The sequence below is a fragment of the Labrus bergylta genome, chromosome 14 (genome assembly GCF_963930695.1).
Source record: "Labrus bergylta chromosome 14, fLabBer1.1, whole genome shotgun sequence".
In the NCBI taxonomy this organism is placed as follows: domain Eukaryota; kingdom Metazoa; phylum Chordata; class Actinopteri; order Labriformes; family Labridae; genus Labrus; species Labrus bergylta.
The window spans coordinates 27,818,087-27,844,028 of record NC_089208.1 but is presented as its reverse complement, the minus strand read 5'-3'; the positions used below and the strand labels follow the sequence as shown (position 1 = coordinate 27,844,028).

General features: G+C 38.9%; 2 long non-coding RNA genes across 2 annotated transcripts; both read left to right on the top strand.

Moving 5' to 3' along the window:
* The first annotated feature begins 17,352 nt into the window (after nt 1-17,352).
* On the top strand, nt 17,353-19,184 carry LOC136182419 (uncharacterized). The gene is made up of 3 exons (XR_010668682.1): nt 17,353-17,537; nt 17,712-18,499; nt 18,629-19,184. It is a non-coding gene; the product is annotated as an uncharacterized lncRNA (long non-coding RNA).
* A 208-nt stretch (nt 19,185-19,392) lies between these two features.
* LOC136182418 (uncharacterized) lies at nt 19,393-21,765 on the top strand. The gene is made up of 4 exons (XR_010668681.1): nt 19,393-19,907; nt 20,112-20,273; nt 21,088-21,258; nt 21,339-21,765. It is a non-coding gene; the product is annotated as an uncharacterized lncRNA (long non-coding RNA).
* The last annotated feature ends 4,177 nt before the right edge of the window (nt 21,766-25,942 follow it).

Sequence of the window (25,942 nt, the reverse complement as noted above, 5' to 3'; positions counted from 1 at the left end):
AACAAGAAGTAACTGATGTGTGACCCTGAACTGAAAATATACTCTAAAGACCTGTTGAATCACTGAATAGATCCTAAATAGACGGTGAAATGTAATTTTTTATTCATCTTTATTTCAGCTGATTTAATCAAATAAAAAACACTCTTGTTTCATGACCTCCTCTCTCCTGTGTTTCACTTTTTATCAGACGGAGGAGACAACATTATTTTTAGTTAAAGGTGAAAGTATGTTATTTCTGCTTGAGTAGATCTCCAGTCTTTCATATTGCAGGCCCAATAACAATCACATTAACATAAATATTCATTAATATGTAAATGAGTCCAGATGTTCAATGAGCAACAGATGTGAACTTTTGTACACAACAGCTCAGTGTGAGAAACTGCAGAGAGGACGAGATAGAAAAGAAACGACAGCATGGATCATTTATCACTTTGCATTTAATCTGCACTTATTATTATTTTATAGGAGAATTAATGATGATCAGAACAAAATCAAATTCTCTATGAGCACCTGCTGAAAAGATCATCAACAAAAACAACTGGAACAACTTTAAGAGACTCAAAGGATGATAAACAAAGTAAACAGAAGAACTGAATGGAGGGCTAACAATAAACCTGTTTATTTTAATACAGGAAGACATTAAGCTCAGTATAACAGCGCACTGTGATACAGATCCACAGCTCTGTGAGAAGTCCACTCTAACATTTAAAAAGTGAACCTGTTTAAAGTGATCAAACATAAAAACCTTCAGTAACACAGTCTTCATCCTTGTTGAATCAGAAAGCTTCAGCTTCTGTCTTTTCTGTTATCGTCACTTAACTTTCACTATTGGTTTCAAACTGAGTGAAGTTATGTGAGCAGCTGAGGGCGATCGTTTTCTAACATTATCCACTTTGATATTAATGAAGAACATGTCAGCAGGAGCACAGTTCATGTAACTTCTAAACGTATGACACAATTGTATTATTGGTTTTTAACTTAGACTTAAAAACCTTCAAGTCTGATTCCTGGGACGTGAAGTATTTAAAACAAACTTCAAGGAACATTTTCAAATTACACTAAAATACCAATGTATGCACAAGCAGACTTATTTCAATGTAATATTGTAAAGGGTTAATATCCATTGATCCCACTAGTTAAATAACTCAAGATCATTGAAGGCTGAAGGTGACCATGAATCCTTTTGGTTAGATCGATCCAGCGGTAAATGAAGAGCTGATGACAGTATGACTTTGAGGAATTTGTATAAATATGGAGAAGAAGACTGAAGATGTAGATTATTTGTGATGAAATATTTTGAATGAAGGCTAAGATGTCTCTCTCATATAATAGGTAAATGAAGTTGAATATTACAGCATCACTTTGAGGGTAAATGAGTGTCTTTATATGAGTCTGAGCTGTGGAGGAATTTGTATTAGTGATTGTAGGTCTCTCAGTAGTTTTTTCCTGAGCACTTTCCCCAGAATAAAATAAGAAAGTATAAAAATGTTCCTGCTCGGAGCCCTGATAACACAAAGTTTCTCCAAACATTGACCCTCTCCTCACTGAGCAGGACAGAGACACAGGCAGAGCAGCTCAGAGCTTCTGTTCACAGCCTGCTGAGCCTCCAACACATGAAACACTCTTCCTATGTTCTCCTCTTTCTCTTTCAAAGTCAAATTCATATGCATTGTGTGTGGCCTGCTGAGGTGCTGCAGGGCGTAACAAACACTGTGACTTCTCCTCATCTGCACAGAATGGAGCTCATCGGAGGATTTCTAATAACCTCTGTAATACCACTGTTCCTGCTACACTCTTTTTTTCCTGTCTTCACTCCCTCCCCTCTTCATCTCAAGCACCAACAATTATTTGAGTGTTGTGGAGTAAACTGCTCTGTGAGCCTCCTGCTCCTTATTCATTTCTACCCCTGATGAGCACTTTACAAAGCAGCGTCTGACATCACAGTATGAATGAGTGATTGTGAAATGTAGTGTAAAAGTATCTATTCAGCATAATGATAGATCAGTGACACTTAAAACAGCTTCAGTTCAAAAACATGTCCATGGTTTAGGTATTACAATGTGACTTATGTTAGTTAAATTATATATGTGGGCTACGTAGATAAGACTTTAAAAAAGCCTTTGTGTTATAATATCTAAAGTCTGAATGTGTGTGTGCGTGTTTGTCAAACTGCACTAATTAGCAAATCTCAATCAGCTGTGATTTCCTCTCTTCAATGAAAGGTTGCTATGGTGATGGTAACATGATGTAAGAGTTAGTTCATCTTACTTTAGAAGTTTACCTTGATTTTTTTAGTCTACTGGGTCTCCTTTTTTTTATCTATCGGCCCCCAATCTTAAATTTTCACATTCACATTACTAATAGATCTAAGTGAGCATTCATTTGACCACACTTCTGAAAACTGTTGTAGCTGTTTGTCAGGAGGCTTAAGGCCCGCCTCAGCTTGTTGGGTTGTGTTTAATGTTAAATGCTGGAGCAGCCATTTTGTTTCTTTTTAAATAACAGGCAAAGATTTGAATGATGCTTTGATGTCATGGAAACCGAAAGTTGGAAAAAATAAACCAATCAAAGGAATTCCTGAACTCTGGAGCATCAGAGGCAGTCAGAGTCTTTATATCTAACCTCAGTTAAAGAGTAACAAGCCACAGACTCTCAACAGTACACAGATTCAGTCTGAGACTATAAGAGTTTACTGATCTGATCTGAGATATTGTCATAAAGACAACAAACTCAAACAACTCAACATCCAAGACACTGATTCAACTAAGAACAGCAATGGAACAATCCCAGACCTGGGAGATATCATGGAGAAGGAGATAGGAGATGAGGTGGTTGAAGCTGAGGTGTTTAAATACCCCATGCAAGGAGCGAACCGCAGGAACAGCTGCCAAACCCACAATAGGCAGCGTCCTACTCAGCCAGAAGGTCAGACTTTCCACCGAGGAGGGAGGAAGCCTACGGACAGCACCACTGACAGAACAAGGATGTACCTGATCGTGCTCTGCCTCAGAGACGCCCACCCAAATGGCAGGTAGTTGCAGATCTCAGAAATGAGCTGGAGGGAGTGAAGGTTCTTCTGAAACAAGAGAAAGATCTGAGCAAGGCAGAACAAGATCTGATTTGAAACTAGGAAGGTCTTGTCAGTTAAGGTGGGTGAAGAGAAACTTACTTTGAGTAGAGATTCATAGTGGGTCGTTGTCAGTAGGCATGTAAAGATTAATCGTGAGGCAGTTAAAAATCAATTCAAAGGTGTCAAGGTTCACATCGATTCTCTGAAAAACGAATCACAGTTATTTTTATTTTACTTTCTATATAGCGCCAGATCACAACAGAAGTCATAAGCCTTTTCTTATCAAACAGGTCTATACCTCGTCCTTTTATTAAACAAACTAAACAGTCCTATGTTATTTATCTTATTTACATGACGGCATGTCATTTCTGTCTCTACGTGGTCGCGCGTTTACAATTCTCCTCTGCTCTGTGTGCATGTGTAACATGTGTGTCCCGATGCACACACATAAACACACAGAGACGTGTGCGCACACACAGGTGAGCCCACTCTCACCAGCGGAGGCCTGTTTGTGTGGTTGTGTCTCACGGACACACACGTAATAATAAAAAGTCTGTAAGAACCATAAGAAAATACAGTAGTCCGCTTAGTTGACTTCGGACTTTTCTGGGCATGCTGAAGCGGCAGAACAGGCAGATCCTGGATCTAGAGTGACGGCCCCAGACCCTCATTTTGTGAACATTTAAAAGTAATCTGAGGACTCAGGCTACTTTGTGTTTTTGTTACTGTGAGACCACCCACATGAGAAAAATACAGAAAATCAGACTGACAAAGAACACAACAAGAATCACAATCACTCTCATTTACTCTTGTGCAGTGTTGGGCAGTAACACATTACTAGTAACGAGTTACAGTAATAATATTACTTTTACTACACTGTAAACCCGAATAAGTTCATAGTACTCAAAACCTTTGTGGAAACTGATTACCTCGAAATGTTTAAGTTAGTTAACTCAATATTGCTAAGTAAGAGTTCACATAAAAATATCACTTTATTATAACTTAAAAGTTTATGTTTCATTATTGTTTTATGTAAGTTTGCTGTACTTAAAAATATAGAATTCAATTATTACAAATTTGTATTTACTCAAACTTTAAAGATTTTTTTTTTTTCCAATTTTCAGTTTGCAGTACTTAAACGTATTGCTTAACATATATTACATTTTTAGTTCGTCCACACTTAATTACATTAATTTACCAGAACTTAGATGAACATAATCTAAAAACTCAAAAACTATAATTGTGATAAACTTTTTTTTTCAGAAATATTATTTAATTTCTTTAAATTCAAACTACTTATAAACACAAACATAAAACCTTTGCTGTGCAATTAAAAGTTTTTTTATTTAGTCAAACATGACTGAATATATAACAATTTTATAAAAACACAGCTCAGGAGTGTCTAACCCTATGTGTCATGGAGGTCAAAGTGTATTCAGTTTTTGATTTCAAAGACTCAGGGAATATCACATTTTTGTCCCGTGCCTTGATTACTGAAATTACCTCATTTGTAATAAAACAAATGTAATACCTGCACAGACACAGCAAGATTTGACACCCCTGCTCAAGCTTAAAATGAACATTGCACTAAAAACATTTTGTTTTTGTGTATGTTTGAGGGAATTTAGTAAGTTGTGTGTGTGTATGTGTGTTCAAGAGTGTGATTGTATGTAAATATGTGCATCTACCAACATGTCGAAACAAATAGAGAACTCTGAAATGTGTTTCTTGAAGTGCTTAGCCAAGTTTTTTTTTTTTAAATAACTATATAATTAGGCTTACGTTTGTAAATATGTCTTTTAACACACATTTCCTGGAAATAAAAATATAAACCAAGAGGAAAATGAAAATCAACATTTACAAAGTGCTTGCTCTGCAAAACTTAATACTTGCTTTTTTAAACAGTGATAAGAAGTTGACAACAAATGTTTTCACAATGCAAAGTAACCTGAAAACAAAATATCGGGTTCATTTAAAAAAAAAAAGAAATAATAACTTGGACACCAAGTATTCCCTAAAAAAGACCTGATACAAAATGAAAGCCCAGGAGTGTGGCGATGATTTAGTGATTACCTCTCTGTTTGTGTAACTCTGTACTTCTCTAAGAAGATTACTCTGAGGCGGTCTCCAACCACAGGATCATTGTTGACCACCCCAATAAAGTGGTCAAACGGATGATCATCTTGGCAGTGTGGTTTCTGTTATTATTCGAACTATCCCTCGTCCTGTTGTATGAACCATTTTAAGTGAGCGACTTGAGGAACTCGGGTAGTTCTGTCAGTAGGACAAAACTTACCAACTTAAACAGCAACAACATTTTTTAACAACAAACAAACTCTGAAACGACAGAAACAGAAATATTCTGGTGCATTAACGCCTTTGCACACAGACTGCATCTCAGCCTACTCTTTACTCAAAAGGTCGTTTTTCAGACGCAGTACACAGGGTTTCGGGGGCTTACCATCGTCAAGCCCCATTATCACTTTCTGGATGACAGTGAAAGTGTGTGCAAGTCTACTGGGGTAGTCCAAATGCAGTGCGTATATCAACCCAAATAGCAGTGCAAATGCATCTGCAAACCTGGTGATGTCACTCATTACAACTTCATCCTCCACCACAACAGCACAGCTCTCCGGGGTAAGATGGACTGAACTTGAAGAGCTCCCTAAGACCACCATGAGAAGGGCAATTGGCGTCTATTTGATGTCTGGCTCAGTCAACTCCTCTGCATGGAATATACAGAAGTTTGAAATGTTTGCTGTAGATGATTGCATTTATATTAGATTCAAACTTCACAAAAAATTGTCAATGATACATGCAAGTATTTTACATGGACACAAGTCCAGGTATATCAACAGCTTCCCCTGTATATTTAGAGACCATATTAGCATTTTTCATTTAATATTTTTATCAGTCTAAGAAACAACTCCAGTTGTGACTGATTGATCTGAATATTAATCTGTATTTTAAAGTTCAAGTATTCTTATAATGTAGACAATAAGCAGGAGCACAATAATGATTTTATCTTATTTATTTTACAAAATTAATTTTAAGAGTATTTTTTAAGTTGCTGATGAACACCTGAACTAATTTACCCCTTAAATAAAAAAGCGAAAAACCCCTTAAAAGCGAAAAGCGGCAATATGACTCCATTGATAAATCAATACATTTGTTGAATGTACTAATACTTACATTCCAAGACTTGAAGAAGTCTGGGTCTTCCTCAGACAGGTACACTGGCAGGGCCAAAAGAGCAGCTGTGCATTTGATGTGAACATCATGTGTATCCTGAAATCACACAAAATTGTACATAAGCTCAGGTCATCCACTGCTCGATTGCTGCCTATTTTAATCATTATTTAATAGCATATACTTGTTTTAACAACTCGTGATCTTTTTACTGACTGGTTAGCATACAACTAAAATGGAACTTAGCTAATCTTGAAAGATCTTTATTTTGACTAAGTAACTCAACTGGAGATCATAAATCTTTAGGATGTCACGCAGGGCCTTTGATATATTCCCGGTGCGTCCTGCCTTCTCTCTATACAAGGCCAGCAGCTGAGGAGTGTCGATCTAGCTCTGAGTAAAATTGGTTGCAAAGGTTGACATTTGTTATCTTGTGAAATTCAGCACAAACCTAAAAAAACACAGACACGCACACCAGTGTATGAAGATCAATTATACATTTGCAATTAAAATTTTTGTGAAATACATGTTTAATAAAAAAATCTTTTAGCAACATTGCTACATGAAAAAATATCAATCATCATCAAAGCAATGGAGGCATTAATGTCTGGTTATACTGAAACCATTGTGAGACTCTATTAATTGAGATTCCATACGCAGGGCTGGCCATTTCTCCATGAAACACAGCAGCGTTTTAGAGTCATTAGAAAATGGCTTTTCAGTAAACTCAAAACGTAGATTTACCGTGTTACTACCCTCACTGCTGGCTTATAAATCAACGGTAGAACGGTTGTGCACCTAAAACACAGTGTAAGGTGACTTTAACAGGCATCATAATGTGAGTGTTAGCCTCACTGTACTTTGCCAAAGCTAATGTTAAACACCAGCCAATTCAGGTGCACATGACACACGCAACTTTACAACTTACCAGATAAAGGCACTCAAACTAAGCAGTAGAGAGACGCTGAGCATTACCACGACTGTGGGCTCAAAAGACTGGCTAGCTAGACTTGACATTGTTGTCTAACTTGTAACAAGAACGTTAACAGAAAATGGCGGTAGGCGTAATGTGCTCAGAGAGGCACTGTGAACCACCTTGTCATTAACGTGTGTGTCCAAATATCATGTTACCTTATTACTTTAACTTAAAAAAGGTGCTTTGTAAATATAACAAACTATCAATAATATATTTCTTAATTTCTCAACAAGAAAATAAGCTTTTTGTACTTACAAGTTGCTCCGCGTGCAGGCTCTTCTCAACAGCGGAAGGCAGCCATGTTGAAAATAATTTTCTGGTCAGTCAAGCGCAGAGACGTAACGTTACAACGTAGGTGACGTCAGTGTGCGTGACTAAGTGTACTTAAAAGTATTAATTTAACTAAGTGTATTTACTAAGAAATATGGATTAAAGTAAAATTAAAACTGCATATTTGTTCAGTGACCAATCGTTTTAAGTTCCATTAACTAGATAACAGAATTTGATTACAAACCTATCAACTTTTCTAAGTTAGCAGTACTGTTCGGGTTTACAGTGTAGTAACAAGTAGTGTAACAAATTACTAATGAAATTCCAGTAATAATATTACAGCTACTCATGCAAAAAATAAGTCGTTACTACTTTACTGTTGTTGTTATTACCCCACTTCAGATTTAAAATGCAACAATCCCCAGATTAATTTCATCGCGCACGTCAGACAAGCAGTAAGTCAGCGAGAATCATGGTTTCCAGGTTTGCCGTTTTCCCTCTTAATTGGGCTTCTTTTTTGGAGTTGCCGCAGGTAGTTTTTTTTTTTGGCCATTGGGCTTATTTTGTCAATTGTTGTCATACATACCTGGCAACCCTGGTTAGAATGGAAGATGGAAGGGCTCATGTTTACATTCAGGGGCTGGAAATATTCCCATTACTTTAGATAGTCAAGAGGAAAGATGAGGAGAACATTGTTGTCAGATGTAGATTGTGTCCCGGTACTAGGACTCTTTCTACTGCTAAAAACACGGAGGCCCGGAGGATAGATGTAGCCCTACAATACCTACAAAACAACCAATACTGGATTTAAATCGTGGACAGCTACAAGCGAAAAAGAACACGTAATGAAACGTGTGGCTTAATATGAAAAGTAATATAAGGAGTATTGTAACATATTACTGTTGGCAGGAGTAATATGTAAAGTCATTATATGAGTTATGAGTTATGAGTTGACGCTATACAAATAAAAGTTGATTGAATTGATTGATTGATTAAAATACTTTTAAAAAGAGTAACGAGCCCAACACTGCTCTTGTGTGTATCTGTGAAAGACGTCAAGATGGTGTTCATGCAGACGAGCTCACCGCCTGCAGCAGCACAAGGAGACTAACGTCCACATGTGAGCCTCTCCGTGTATGGAGGACAAACGTTTTCCTTTTTTCATCATCATCTCGTACACGTGGGCTCAGGCTGCTCTCATTTCTCCATCAGGTTTCTCTGCTTCATTAAAGCTTTCTTTAGACCTTCACTTCAACATATTGTAGCATATAGATCACTCTCTATTTCTGTCTGCAGCATTGAATTATCATTAGTGTTGTGCTCATTACTTTGTCTTTCCATCTTAATGATCGAACTGTAGCGTAATTAAATTATAAAGATGTTATATCTTTATTTAACCTCATATTTAAGGAGGGGGCACCACTTCCTGTTAAAGGAAGAAAATAACTTTAATGGTATAAGTTAATTAATTAATCAGTCAGTTTCATATCTTGAAAGAAGTAAGTTCTGGAAATGTTAAACAAGAAAACACACAGACAAAGTCCTGAATTTTATGTGTAAAATTTAAAATAAAAAGGGGTAAACAATGAGGTATAGATGAAACAGATAAAGAATAGGATTATTATGATCAGGATAATGTAATTATAATGTATGGTGACATTATATATTTAGGAATGAGATAAGACATGGTATTGTTTGAAAGACTTAATCAGAAAATGGTAAAAAAATAAAAAGTTGATAAAGGACTTTTGGGATTCTATTTGGATTTAAAGGAGGGCTCTGAATAGACACGACTCAAGACTTCATCTTCCAACACCCCTTGCCACCAGCAGTCTTACTGTGAGATGTGTTCAATTGAACTGGTCCCGTGTTTCAGTCTCTGGCAAGTGGTTCTTTTCAGGCCCAGAGAGGTCCACGGGCCAGATTAGATGCCTTGACAATTTGGTCGGAGTATGCAGCTGGGATGGAGATTGTACGTCGGTTCAGCCGTCGTCTCAGAAGCTCCAAGAGGATCCAACAGGAAAAATATTAAAGAGTCTTTTGATACGTCGATTTCCAATTCAGATTAACCGGATGGCCATCTTGATGAATCCAAACTAAGGAATTGGCATTCAAAATTGAAGAGCAAAAACTTTGGAGAAGAAAGTTCAAAAACCTTGCTTGAGCTAGAAAGAATTGATGTTTCCAAAAATTGTGCGTGAAAAAGAAAGTTCAGCAGAGACTCGCCTCTACGGCACAAAGAAATTATTTGGACCGAAGTCTGAAGAGAAGTGAGCAAGAGCTGAAGCTCTAAACTTCAAGAAACCAAAAACTAAGAAGAACCAAAGATCTGAGCTCAGTGTGAACTCTCAGTGTGGGGATCTGCAGGCAAAGAGGGGTGCCGCCCACGGGTGACTCCCATTCTGACCGGAGGACAATTGTTTAAACTAAACCAAGTTTACTCAATAAGATTAAGAATAAGAATCTAAACATATATACGTCACCATACATTCATTTCGATAATTATTTATATCAGATCCACGTTGATGTAGGTTCACGTCATATATTTAGACAAGCATTTCTATCAGATTCATGTTGAGATGAAAATCACACCATCTGGGAACATCCTCAGTTAATCTCAGCCTGTAGGTGAACAAAAACATGTTATACAGTCAACATTCTTAATAAGACATATTAATAAAGTAGGAAAAGAAATTGGTGTCTTTAAATAACACCTTCTATGGCTAATATCAAAGAGTATCCTTTATAACACGTCTAAATGTATAATTATGAAGGTTACGTATTCATGGATATTCTAACACTAGATGGCAATAGCGCTCCCCTGTTTGATGTGGAGCGGCTGTTTGCCATCCTGAGGACTCTCCGAGTAAATGAGGTCAGTGCTCGCTCCTCACCTGGAAATGGATTCAAGTGCAGACATATATTACAGGTGACATGTTGTCTGTCTTGAAGCAGACGTTCCCCGGTCGGTGTCGGTCATGAACGATTCGTTCAAAACGAACGAATCATCTGGGTGAACGAACTGAACTGAATCACTTACTGAAAAGAGTCGTTCATTTCTCAACTTCAGTTGAGCTCTCCTCTCTCCCGTCTCGTGTCTCTCCCTCAGACCGTAAGAGTCGCTCAAAGCCTGCCCTCCCTCTCCCTTTCATGTCAGTGATACGTACTGACTGAACCAACAGGACGGAGTCGGTCGAGAGCTGTGTCGCTAAAGCCCGCCCCTACTTCTCCCTCTCATGTCTCCAAAATTGAGGAAGTAGAAAATATATTATTTAACATTTAGGTGTCGCGAAAATGTATGTGCTTATTATAGCTGCCATCAGTTTACAAATGGCTTTTATATCCAACTTAATTTCACTCAGCTGACTGTTTTAACATCCACTAACCATCGTGTTCCAGTTAGTACATTGTGTGTGTGTGTGTGTGTGTGTGTGTGTGTGTGTGTGTGTGTGTGTGAGACTGAGGCTGGTGACTCGCAGTCTCGCTCGTTCACGTTCACTGAAGGAACTGAACGAGAGCTCCGATGTGAATCACTGAACGAATTGAGAGGAAGAGCGGAGCTCTCGTTCAGGTCGTTCGCTCCGCCTCCGAGTCACTCTCTTCCTCTCAGTCAGACAGTCAGTGAGTGATTTGTGTACTGAACGTACTGAACAGAACGGTCGGGGAAAATAAATGTGATTGTTTTAGCAGCTTTCAGTTTGCAAACTGTAGCTTTATTCAACTAAATTCTCAGCTCATCTAGTTTATTATTCACCACCGGCTGTTCTCAGTACGATCGCGAGCAGAACTAAACTAAACAGCTGTCTTCTGCAGAGCTGCTGCTTCCTTTATACCTCCCTTCTGTCCCTTGTCTCCTCTGATCTTGAAAGTATTTAGCCTCACACTGCTGTGTGAGCAGTCAGATGTACAGCCTCACACTCCATTTCCCAGCAGCCATCACTCTGCTCACACTAAAAGTAAGAGCAGTCTGGGTGGGTTAAAGGTGAAACACTTGAGAGTTAGCCTTCTTCACCTCCAGACTTTTAATGCTCAGAGTCCACATGTGGATCAGAAGATTTTAGACACATAAACTTCAAGTGAATCATAAATATTCATCATAGCTCAACTTTTTTATAACCTGTCCTGATCTAATCAGACAGAATCATTAAAAACACCTGTGTGGATGGACAGAGGATGAAGGTTTTTGTCAGACTGGCAGTCTGGATAAATCACTGGTATTGATCCCTGCACCCACCCACGCATGCAACCACGCACGCATGCACCCACGCACGCACGCACGCACGCACGCACACACACACACACACACACACACACACACACAGTCAAGTTTCTTGTGCTTTTCAACTTGAGAGGAATGATCTTCTACACAAAAAGGAGTCGGACTGGACTCCACTCAAACAATTCCTTTTTCAGTTCTTTTTATTTTTAGGCTTTCAATTTAGCTGTCAGCTTTAGCTGCTTAGGTGAAAAACCTATTGAAAAGAATAAATTACACAACCAAACAAATGCAGGTTAATATGTGCTTAATTTAAACCATGCACCTCCACCATTCAAGCAGAATACACGCTAAATTAAATTAATTAATGCCTTCGGCCAACCCTTTAACTTATTTGCATTTTAAACACATTTTAATATTTCTGTATTTTAAACACATTTTCATCTTTCTCCATTTTAATATATCAATTTACAATCTTTTTAACAAACCCCTCACCTTATTCTAACATACCCACTCGTGATGATATCCCTAATCAATCAATTAATTAATCAATTCAAAAAGCCTGTCCTCACCTTGTGCTTCCACGACAGTTTATAAACATCCCCTTAATCAATTAAATTTATCTCGCAGTAGAGAATAACAAACAATCAAATCATGAAACATAAACAGGCACGCTATCAACCTAAATAAACAAAACAGCGCGTGCCCGAGCCGGCACCGCTGCAGCACTTTTCACGCCAGCAAACAGTCTTTTTAAAGCTCCTACAGCACCTTACCGGCTGCCTCCTTGGTTTTGTCGTAGATGATAAATTTCGCACAATTCAGTTTTTTGCGATGGTTTTTCTTTTTGTTTCCGTGAGCTACCTATCGGTCTGCCTCTCCTCCCTTCTCATGCTGTCTGTGTGTTTGCTGTAATGACAACGATGCCGTGAGGATTGATTCCTTCGGGTTAGGTCTGATTTTTTTAAACTTATTTATCAACTGAACTCTACTCTCTACTACCTGTTTATTTCCAATTGTAGCAAACAATACCTTTCAATAACATAACTTATTTATTAAATTAATTTAAATGTTTATGCTGCTGATTTAATCTTCCCCTTCTTGTCTTTTCCTTCCTTGAAATAATCAAGTTGTTGTGGGCAACAACTTCCTGTATTATCAACTCAAGAACATCTCTTCTGACAGTCAATAACATTAAAGAAATACTATTGGACTTGAAATATCTTTTGTTATAGTCAGTTTTTAGTCCTGATATTTAACTATTTACAGTTATCTCTAAGACACGGTGGCTTCTCAAAATGAATGTTCATGTTGAAGGTATTTTGTGTGAACATAGAGGTGGAGTTTGTGTCTGAAGGATAAACAGAACATGTCTCCACTTCTGTCTGCTGTGTCTCACCATGTGTTGTTGTAATAAGTCACATTGATGGAAGTTTAAAGTCATCTTGTGTGTTCAGGGTCAAAGTGAAACTCATTCAGAGTTCAACATCAGTCTCAGTTTAGTCGGGTTTACTGCTGCTGCCAAAAGCTTCTCTGTCCAAATCCCCTCTGAAAGATGGTTTTAAGAGATGACCAACAAGAGGAACACTCTCTCATCGAAAAGTCTGAAAGAATAAATAAAAAGCTCTGCAGACCTCCACAAATAGTCTCCTCCACCTCTTCTTCCTGCTCCTCCTCCTCCTCCTCCACTCTTTTATAAAATCATCCATCTGTCCATCTCTCCATGTAGCTATATCTCCCTCTGTGTCTCATTTATATCTGGTTCTGTCTGAGGATTGCTTTGCATGTAAATTTCCTGAGTGGATTATTAGTTACTGTCTCTACATGTCTGTAGACATAAAGCCTCAGCTCTGAACCCTCACAGACTTTAACAGCAGAAAATCATTCAAGCATTGTGAAGAACAGCTGAAGTCCAAGTGGTCCAAAGTGTGGTGCAGAGTGTTTGTGTGGTCTCCTCATACAGCATCATCAGCTCCACATATAGAGCCCTCTGTGATCAACAATCAGCATCTGTCTCATCATCTCCTCTGGGCTCCACTGGCCTCCACATTCACACTAAAGCTCTTCTTAAAGGGATCTCTCTTCAGGCTTCAGGGGGAGGCTTCAGTCTCTGCACCATGATATTCACATGTAACCCACCATGCTAGCTGCAGTGTGTGTGTGATAGAAATGACATTTAGGGAAACATTCAGAGAGAGAGCTCATGCTGAAGCTCTATCTTGCTCATCTATCTAGCTCATGTGAAGACTTCTTTAGAAATAGTCAGGAAACTGGGTCAGAGGGAAAGTACAATCATTGATTCTTTTAAAGGGAAAATTATTACAGGGGACTGGCTGGAAATGAAATTGAAAATCCTTTTATTTTTTCATTTAAATCCAGAACAGCAGACATTCAAAAGAACTGATGAAGTTTAACAAGTTAGGAAACAAATTCATGACATTGCATGACTCAGGTTTTACATTCAATGTTCTCCCTCCTCTGTCCTCAAAGTGAAGTTTGTGCTAAAGTTAAAACATGTATCTCTCCTCCATCATGAAAATAGGCAACCCAGTCTCATGTCAACATGTGTAATACCTACGTTGGTCCACAGCGCAAAACGTAGTAGTTTCACAATAAGGGCTCTAAAATTGTGACATGTCTACGTTTCTCTTTGTCTATTCTTTTGTATAGGCATGCCTCGGGTCACGTGACTGCCCAGTTTTCCCCTGGCGAAAAAAAAAAACATGGCGGACATCCCTTCTATTTTCGGTGGAAAATGCAATATTTTAAGATAGTTTGAAGCTCAAGTGTCGTTTTGATAACCTTTCTGGCGACAAATGTACATTGTATCTTCATAATCTTCGTTCGGTTTATGTTTATGATCTTTAGTTTGTTCGTTTCTACGAAGATTCTTTCAGGTCTCGATAGAAAAACGTTGGGACGTTACGTTTTCTACTGTTGCTATGGTGATAGCTATGGACGCCATCAACAACGAACCGGAAGGAAGTGGACGTTCAGTTCGTGGCTCTTAAAACGGGTTACATCAGACCCTAGACATCAAACTAAACTCCTGTGTAATAAATAATGATTTCTGTTACATTTTTATAGATGTCTTTCATTACAACCAAATTTAATAAAACGATTGGAACAGATCGATGCATATTAGCAACATTATAAACTATAAAATGTAACAATACATAAAGACAATACTGTACAGTTTGTGTGATTTATATGATTTTATTTAACAAAATAATCCTGACGGATTAGATTAATACCAGAAAATGCAATCAATAAAGTAAACGGCCGGCGATAAGAACTACAAATGGGCGCATGATACTGACATCAAATAATGACGTATTGATAATCGTCACTTGTGAGCGACCCCTTTATTTTCTTTCAGAGGGTATTTACTGATGTTTTTTAAGGTTGGTTGCAAAAACACATTTTAAATCTGTGTTAACCAAAGATCCCATTCCAGGAATCTAAGCAAAAATCCATTCAAAAAGGCCATTATGCTAAGGTCTGCCAGTGTACTGCTGACATGCGCAATCGTGCAGTCACGCCCAAAGGCTGAGGGCGCGCACCTGGTAACTTTTAGTTCATTATCGATTCAACGCCGTGAAGTACAATGGATCCGTTTGAAGACGACAACGCCATATTTCTTGCTGATGTGCTCCTGGATGAGTGCGAGGTAGGCTATATGGTTTAATTATCTCCTTACAAATGTAACAACTAGAGCGGTCTTTACTGAAGTGATGCTTTGGACGCTTAAATTCACATTTATTTGTAGAAGGTAAGACAAGATAATCCTTTATTTATCCCACAACGGGGAAATTTACATTGTACAGAATGTAACAATGTAATGTAATGTAGAATATAACATCAATGTTTGTAACATTAGGTGGTGATTAAGTAAAACTGGCATGTCCTGTGGTGTTTATTTAAGGAGGATCAAAGTAAGCAAACTACTGGAGCGTCTAAAACGGGCTCAGAAAAGTTTGTTTGGGTTGAGGTGGACCAGCAAGGGAAGAAACATTCTACATTACTATAAAAATCCATTTAAACTTTCAACAGTGGGTGTGTGCTTTCATTATGAAAAAAACTTAAAAGTCAAAAATAAATAAATCACTGGAACTTCACAAAAGATGCCCTTTGGATTAATATAATGTAACAGTTTTAGTAGGCCTATATGATCTTGAACATAGAAAGTACCTTTTTCATGGTAGGAGAATTTTCCTCCCTCATCCTCCTTGATGTGAGTTGATGGTGGCAGTGGCCTGAAGAATCCCTCTACCATTGATGATCTGTTATGGAGCACCATGGAGTCGTGTATAGCAAGATCATAGGCTGTACAGTGAAGTGGTCTTGGTAAACAATCATGACACGTCACAACTGCAACCTTGGATCTACAGTGGTGGCATATTCCCTCTTTAGGCTTCTTGGATAACAGCATCTGGTTAACCATAAAAGGCCTTAACACAGTCCACTTTTCCAAGCCGGAAGCTTGCCTATCCTTCCAATGTGATGGGGCGGGTTGTTGAGTGGGTCCCAAGAGGTCTTGTACTTCTTGGATGAGGGAGCCTTTAAAATAAAGGGGGGGGGGGGGGGTTATAGTTATAAGGCAAGGGTAAAACTTAATCACTACATGACAGGTAAGGAAACAAGAATAAAAACTACCTATGTCTTGAATGGTCCCACTCTCTTGTCCACTAGTAGATGGAGCACATCCACTAGTAGATGGAGAACATGAAGGGTCCATGCTTCCAGAGGTAACTGCAAGAGTGGGTGTACATTTTTATTTTACATAGTCCCATCAGAGATCTACTTTTCAAGGGACACCTGGTATTTTAGAACTCATTTCAAGAATAAGTAAAAGTACTGAATTGATTGGGAAACAAAACTAACCTGTGGCTGAACCTCGCTTCCGTCCCCAGTTCTACTCCTTTTTGGGAGAGGATTCCCTTCCTTCCTAGAATGCTTTTTACCGATAATGCTTCCCTGCTGCGATTGCTCCACTGGTCAAACGATTGTTTCTGCAGGAAAGCAAGTCATTCTGATTGGAATGAATGGTATTTTTTTTTTCTTCTCATAATGTCTTTTAAATGGCTTGTGAATTAAGCTAATTATTTTTCTCTTACATTTCAGGACGATACAATCTGTCCCTTCCAACTATGAGTTGCTCCTGCGGAAAGACTTTGTCAGTAAGCATAGAGGATCTGGTTGAAAGTGGCTACTGGCCAGCCACAGTCAATTTTGAGACTTTGTACGCAGTGGACTTGTTCACTATGTATGAGGATCTTAAGATCACTGCACCGGGAATGTCACGGCAAGCTTTTGATAGCATGCTTGAACAGCACACAAAACTCTTCGGCCGGGTGAGTACATGATGCAAGTAATTGTCCACAACTTGGAATGATTTTCAGATATATTTGTATGATTTTTTTTTTAATGATGCATTTTGGTTTTCCTTTTGCTATCAGAGTGGTAAAATATGTGGCGACACCATGCAGAAGTCATTCCTGGAATGGACCTATGCAAAATTTGAGGTTGAAAGGCTGTCTCAAGTGCAGCATTTTCAGTGCCCTGCAGGCACACCCTCCATGTTGGCTGTTGCAGTGGATGGGAACCGCAAACTATACCGCTTCAAGAGCCAACCAGGGTGTGTAGAATTCTTGTCTATTTAAAATTTAGTTTGCCATAAATGGTACCTTAGTAAGTTTCACCAATGTTTGTGGTTTTATTTCATTAGACCTAGTGGATTTTTTGATGGCGTGTTTCTGGCCAAGGATGCTGAAGTGACCTCCTTTGTCGACTACATCCATGGGACAACACGACATGTAACGATAATTTACATTTCTCCTTGATTACTCTTGTGCCTTGCGAATGCTTGTAGCCTACTACTTGCAAATCTTGTGTATTAATATGACCCTATAAAACATCTTGTTACTAATGTCAACAGCTTAATTTATACCACTTAGCACTGTGTACATATTTGCTGTCTTCTCTTTTAGAATCCATCAAAAGGGAGGTGTGGTACAGGCGAGTGGGTGGCAGCACGAGAGTCCTCAAACAAGTCTGCCAGCAAAGTAGACGAGGAAGGCGTTGAGGTTGCTGTCTGCCGTCATGGGTTTCTGCTGAAGGGATTGAATATGTTCCGTGGAGAGATATTTGCATATCCCTTATATCTCCAGAGACAGCTTGCTTCACAGACTGTACAGTTTTTTTGCTCCAATGTGGTCTGCAAATACTGGCCGTATTTGCAGAGGGTTGTGGGCCACTGTCCGGAGTTGCAAGACCTGTTGAACATGCGTCCATTTCTCTCCATCATGCATGCTAAAGCACATTCCTGGATGTGTGAGGTAATGATTGACAATCACTTATTCCTGGATGTGTGAGGTAATGATTAACAATCACTTGTACTGTATTTGTTATTACTGTTGGTCCTCTGCCAACCCACTCTCTTTTCCAAATGTTAACATCTGAGTCAATATGTTGTAGTTGCAATGGGGAGGACGTAATCAAGAAGGAGCAGGGACAACAATGGGGGAGGAGGTTGAACAGGTCAACAGCTTCCTCTCTCGAGCAGCCATATTGAACATATGGCTGCTCGAGAGAGGAAGTACATGTCGAAGGCTGATAAGTATTTTTTAGTTGCATCTAATTATTTAGTTTTTGATTTCCTTGCCTAATATGCAGTGTATATTTAGTTCGCACAGACATGCTTACCATCCCAGCAAGTGGCTGGAACAAAAGGAAGGCAGAAAACCTTAACCGGACATTGGCCAAAAGATACATCAAGGTACAGACCAGACCGGTATTGTATGACTAAGGGCACACTCACACCAGCAAAATTGTCCCGTACCATGCTTAAGCACGATTGTTTCAAATTTGGTTCACGTTTTTGTAACGTCAACATTTGTTTTGACAGACTGTACAAAGGATTTCAGAGGCGTCTGAGGACCTTCAGAAACTCACTGCTGAGTTGTCTTTACAGGAGGACACAGTCCAGCAATGGGTGTCAGATGTTCAGCAGTGGACAGCAGGTACAGTGAAAATGTTAATTTTTGCACAATTCAAAGACTCATTTGATGAGATGAGATGATGAGATTCAACTTTATTGTCATTACACATATACAAGTATAGAGTAACGAAATGAGGTTTGGCATCTCACCAGAAGTGCAAATAAGCAGAACGTGCAAGAGTCTGTGCTATGTACAGTAATTACAAAATTTACAGATGTAGACTAAAAAAAGTGAATTATTAGGTATATCTTATATATAAATAAGTAATGCTACAAAATAAGTGTATTCTTAGGATTATAATATACAGAATTAAGGTGCAGTGAGCATGCTATACTAATAATATACAGATTAAGATGCAGTGAGCATGCTATACTAGTTTACAGATAATATTAAGAATATGGACATAATATGAACATACTATAATACAATAATACAGATGGATGAGAGATGTGTGTGTGTGACCAGGAGGAGTGGTGGGGGGATGATGGGTGTGAGGTGATATGCAGGGGAAAGGGGGGGGGTCAGCAGGGGGCGGAGAGAGAGAGGGAGAGAGAGAGAGAGACAGAGTTCAGAGTTCGGGGGGTAGAGTTCAGTAGAGAAACAGCTCTGGGGAAAAAGCTGTTCCTCAGTCTGCTGGTTCTGGTCCGGAGGCTTCTGAAGCGCCTACCGGAGGGCAGGAGGGTAAACAGTCTGTGGGCAGGGTGGGAGGAGTCTTTAAGGATGCCATGAGCTCGCCGCAGACAGCGTTTTCTTTGGACATCCTCAATGGCAGGAAGTGGACACCTTGTGATGCGCTGGGCGGTTTTTACCACCCGCTGTAGCGCCTTACGATCTGTGACAGAGCAGTTTCCGTACCAGACTGAGACACTGCTGGTCAGGATGCTCTCGATCACACAGCGGTAGAAGTTCATCAGTACAGCTGAAGACAGGTGGTGTCTCTTCAGTGTCCTCAGGAAAAAGAGGCGTTGATGAGCCTTCTTAACCAGACTGGAGGTGTTAGTGGACCATTTGGCTCTGTTCTGGTCTAGGTAAGATGATAACGGGTTGATCGAAACTGATATTGGTGTGAATTAATCTTGTAGTTCTCTTCACAAGGATAAACCAGTCAAAATGACTTCGAAAAAACCATAGAAGGACTGTATCTGAGCATCAAGCAGCGAAAATATCAGCTGTATCGTCAGTCTGGTGAGATAAAATGCCACCACCAATGAAGATTTGTTTATTTTTTCAAGAAGTGACTAAATTAAATCAGTACCCTTTTTATACATTGTCAAAATAGCTAATTTATTCATTTAAAAAAGTCTGTTTTGTAGTAGCCTAGACTTGCTTATATTGATGTTCATTAGTCTGTAAGTGTACAATAGATGTTTTTTTTGTTTCACATTCTAGATGGCAATAAGCGGAGACATCAGCTAAGGAAAAAGATTGCTGCAGAAAAGAAAGCCTTGGAAGATGCCATCAGTAAACATAATGCTGTTGTTGGGGAAGTTGACAAACTCCCTCCGCCTAACGAGCTCTTGGCTGAAGACAACTACTCCTGGCCTTGGGAATGTAATTATGATAGACATTTTAATTTATGTCTTTAAATCCTGTCTGCCCACTTTGATTCTAACAACAAATTTAAGTAAAGCAATCAGCTGTCCTTTGTCTTTAGGTGTTGCAAAGTGCTTGAGACACACCCTTATTGAATCAGGCAACCCAGGGAGACAAATAATTTCTTTTTTTCCTTTAGTTTATGAAAATAGGCATCAAAGTAGCAAATACTGAAATCGAAATAATTAAAACAGCGGTAATGATAACGGCCTCTGTGATATAAGATATTGCTTTAAACTTTTTAAAAACAGTATTACTGGTAATGTTTGCTTAAAGACAATTATCTTCATGCCTCTATCAATAACAGCACGTTGTCCTGTGTTTGTGGGTGTAAGTGTAAAGCAACTTCTTGAAGCATGATAAGTATTGAAGTCATGACTTGCAGAAAAAAATAAAGAATAATTGATTAAACAAAATATTTGGCATTGAACTATTTCTAAAAGAGTTAAGCAGAGAAATGATAGTCCTTTCTTTCACCAATGACCAACCTAAAGTAAAGTGCATTTTGGTGATATTAGCTCTTCTGTTCAGCGCCAGTCTTGCGGCTCTGTTCTGGACTAAATGTAATTTCTTGACTGTCCTATTGTATTGCAATCACTGCCCCTCTGAAGTACTGGGATAGCAGCATGGGAGAGAAGCCTAGCTGTGTTGCTTAGCCAAAATTTCTATCTCAGAGTACAAATGTTGAAAGACACTGACTACGCTATTCTGATGCACATGCCTTGAGAGAAACGTTAGATTATTGATGACACTTTAATGTGATGAATTGCAGGTCATGGCGATATGGCTAAGAAAAAAAACGTTCATGACAAGGTAATGCTGCTGACCAGACTGAAAGAAGAGGAGGTTATTGTGGTTTGTGAAGTCAAGCAGCACTGGGAGTACATGAGGAGTATGATTGAAGAGCTTTCATCCCATCTTTATGAAGGCATCAACCAGCAAAGTAAGTACAATACATATTTTTGGGAAATTGCTTGTAGCTTTTTTTTAATTATTATTTTAAATTTAATGTCCTATTGTCAGGCAGCACAGAGGCGTTGACGGAGAGAGGACGTGAGGGGCTACTCTGTCTGCTAAAGAGAAGATTGTCCGTAGTTCAAGCGCAGCAGGGTGCAGCATGTACAATATACAAAGTGTTTTGGGACTGCAAACGGTGTCTATGGATGACTCGTTCGCTGACAAAGAAGAAAACTTGAACAATAGCTCCTCCTCTGATGAAGGACTTTGACTTCCCCCAAAAGGAGTCTACTCTCTCTCTATTTCTCTGTCTCTTGCTCACTGAGTATTTCTCCTCTCTTGATCTCCTTCTCTCCTTGGTTGATCAACTTGTGAATAAGTGGTTCTATTCTGCTGGGTTGAGTTAAGACTGCAAGTTAGTTTCCATAAACTGTCAATCATGCAGATGTGTCTTTTTGTTTTTTTTTCTTGTCTTTTAAAAATAAAACATGTATGGGAACTGTGGCCTTGTCTTATGTATCCCAATATGATTGTAATAGAAAGCTTTTATGGACAGTACAATTAAATTAGAAATGCTTCACCTCAAAGTGCACAAACTTAAAGATATCCACAACAAACAACCTGTATTTAGGAGAGATTAAAAAAAGAATGTCAACTGAGTAATAAATCACTCTACAACCATAAATATATTTTCTGCTGCTAAAAAGAAAAAAAAAAAACTAAATGTAAGCTCAAAACCATATGGTATGTGCTGTGAATGTAAAGAATTGCTCTATTCATAGATGAGCACCATAAAAATAGCTATCAATATACAGTGGGTACGGAAAGTATTCAGACCCCTTTACATTTTTCACTGTTTCATTGCAGCCATTTGCTAAAATCAAAAAAGTTCATTTTATTTCTCATTAATGTACACTCAGGACCCCATCTTGACAGAAAGAAAACAGAAATGTAGAAATTTTTGCAAATTTATTAAAAAAGAAAAACTGAAATACCACATGGTCATAAGTATTCAGACACTTTGCTCAGTATTGAGTAGAAGCACCCTTTTGAGCTAGTACAGCCATGAGTCTTCTTGGGAATGATGCAACAAGTTTTTCACACCTGGATTTGGGGATCCTCTGCCATTCTTCCTTGCAGATCCTCTCCAGTTCTGTCAGGTTGGATGATGAACGTTGGTGGACAGCCATTTTCAGGTCTCTCCAGAGATGCTCAATTGGGTTTAGGTCAGGGCTCTGGCTGGGCCTGTCAAGAATGGTCACAGAGTTGTTCTGAAGCCACTCCTTTGTTATTTTAGCTGTGTGCTTAGGGTCATTGTCTTGTTGGAAGGTGAACCTTCGGCCCAGTCTGAGGTCCTGAGCACTCTGGAAGAGGTTTTCTCCCAGGATATCTCTGTACTTGGCTGCATTCATCTTTCCTTCAATTGCAACCAGTCGTCCTGTCCCTGCAGCTGAAAAACACCCCCATAGCATGATGCTGCCACCACCACCATGTTTCACTGTTGGGATTATATTGGGCAGATGATGAGCAGTGCCTGGTTTTCTCCACACATACCGCTTAGAATTAAAGCCAAAAAGTTCAATCTTGGTCTCATCAGACCAGAGAATCTTCTCTCTCATAGTCTGGGAGTCCTTCATGTGTTTTTTGGCAAACTCTATGCAGGCTTTCATATGTCTTGCACTGAGGAGAGGCTTCCGTCGGGCCACTCTGCCATAAAGCCCCGACTGGTGGAGGGTTGCAGTGATAGTTGACTTTGTGGAACTTTCTCCCATCTCCCTACTGCATCTCTGTGAGCTCAGCCACAGTGATCTTTGGGTTCTTCTTTACCTCTCTCACCATGGCTCTTCTCCCGCGATTGCTCAGTTTGGCTGGACGGCCAGATCTAGGAAGAGTTCTGGTCGTCCCAAACTTCTTCCATTTAAGGATTATGGAGGCCACTGTGCTCTTAGGAACCTTGAGTGCTGCATAAATTACTTTGTAACCTTGGTCAGATCTGTGCCTTGCCACAATTCTGTCTCTGAGCTCCTTGGGCAGTTCCTTCGACCTCATGATTCTCATTTGCTCTGACATGCACTGTGAGCTGTAAGGTCTTATAGAGACAGGTGTGTGCCTTTCCTAATCAAGTCCAATCAGTTTAATTAAACACAGCTGGACTCCAATGAAGGAGCAGAACCATCTCAAGGAGGATCAGAAGAAATGGACAGCATGTGAGTTAAATATGAGTGTCACAGCAAAAGGGGTGAATACTTATGACCATGTGATATTTCAGTTTTCCTTTTTTAATAAATTTGCAAAAATTTCTACATTTCTGTTTTTTTTCTGTCAAGATGGGGTGCTGAGTGTACATTAATGAGAAATAAAATGAACTTTTTTGATTTTAGCAAATGGCTGCAATGAAACAATGAGTGAAAAATGTAAAGGGGTCTGAATACTTTCCGTACCCACTGTACATTTACACTATGTAAATCTTGTGTATCTTCCCATTGGCTGTGAGTCAATGACGTAATGCGGAAGCTGTAATCCACGGCATATTTGACTCCTCATTTGTCTAAATTATATGAAATAAAAAATCAACTTTACTTTCTCTCAACTATTTTCGCAGATATTCCACGTTACTACTACTTCGACTGTAGTATAAATATGATATATTCAGCAGATAAATGTATATTTATGTATGAAAAGTTGAAACCGGAAGAATTCCCAAAACAAAATGCGATTTCCACAAAAATCGCTAAATTGTGTGAAATAAACTAGCGCCATCACTTCTTACAATATATATAGTCTAGATTATTTTAGAAAACCCATTCGGCTTTCGTAAATATTTGATATAGTGGGTAGATATACATTTTTTACAACCCTAATTATGTTCCCTCTGTGCACAACGCCAGACATGACTCCCAACATATAATTGGATGGTTAATACATTTATGTTATCAGATATTTAAAAAATAATTGATACATTTGTTAAAATGTATTTTAACCATATATAGCAGCTCCCCCTGTTGGTTTGGTGAGCTGACTACCCTCACATGATACTTTGTTCCAAGACCTCTCTAAAACAGTTATTCCCATGTCTGTAGCCCCTTTTGTTGCTGAGGTACAAACCTTCAAACATGTCCTTGGGTCAAGGTTCAAAGGGCATTATTTCAAAACAGCGGTCATGTTGAAACCTCATCTTCACATATGTTACTCTTTAGGATGAGACCTTTCCAACGATGTATGTCGTTCAGCTCTAAGCCAAAAATTAAATATTCTCATTTCATAGGCAAGGGGTCTTGCAGTCATACTTTCATAGAGCTCTTTCAAAGCCCAGTACATAAAATGTTTTTGTTTTTTTATTTAGTTTGTTTGTTTGTTTGTTTTGGTGTAAGTATATCATACAATCTGGGGAATTATATGCTTGGAGGGCAGCCTGAAGTGCTTGGTTTAGAATTATGGTTAAAAGTAAAAATCTCTTATGCTCTTGTCCATATTAATTCATCCTAGTACTTTTTTTTTATCCTTCTTTCCTTATAGAAGAGTTAATCTAATTTGTCATCAGTCATTGTTTTAAAATTCAGTTTAATGTCTTTCATATCTTTGAAACATCCCATGTGCTTGTTATGAGAGCCATGAATGATGAGAGCAATTCTCTTTCATGAATACCTACTAACTTAATGACGATGGTCTCCATATTATTGATGATGATGATGGTAATGACGATGGTTTTTGTTTGATAATGACGACTTATAAGATGGTTTCTATACTGATTAGAGCTCTCAAGAACTGCCCTCAATGTTGTGCTTTGCCTCTGGTCACTTCCTGTCAGCACCTGTGTGTCCAATCAGACTCAAAGCTGATCGTTTGCTCTTACTGACATTGTTCCCTTTTTTCTAGATCCTTGCTTGTGTTGTACTTACTCTCTGATGTGCGTCGCTTTGGGTAAAAGCGTCTGCTAAGTGAATTGTAGAATTATAGCCAAAGAGCAACAGGGTTGAACAGGTCAAAAGGCTTCATGTCTCTGCTAGGCCTCAAATGGTCAAATTAGCTCTTTTAAGCACCTTTAAAAAGGAGTTTTTAACATCAGTCTTGTTCACAATGCATACAGCATATAGTGGAGAATGACCCTCTGTCTTTTTGAACATTTTCACACTTTTTAACACCCTTTTTGGATGTTTTGATAAATTGTGAAAGGTTTGGCAAATTGAGAGTGGGGCCTTAAGTGACTTGTGGGCTCACAAAATCTCTTAGAAGAGACCTAGGAAGTTGATTTTTGTTTTGGTGACAGTCACGAACAACTGGTGAAAATTTGGGGGTTCTAGGTCAAACATAAGTGTATGAAAAATGGATTTAAAATTTGAGTCTACGGAGAGGGGGGGAGGGGGGGCGATCCCTATCCATCCCAGAGTTCAGAGTTCAGCTGATGAAGAGTCCCTGTTGCGGGCCTTCTGTACCACACGGATTGCACTGGACAGACTAAATGGTAAGAAATGAGCACACATGATGCAATAAGAAACAATATGAACTTGCATTAATGACGTGTCAGCCATTATTCGTTCCGTTTTAAACAGCTACTTCATCTTTTTCAGTGTATCTTACTGTAACTGGGTTCTAAAGCTATAGCTATTTTATATAATATATATTGCAAAAGAGAGTGGCAGCCTCCGATGCACCCTGCAGAACAGTAGGCC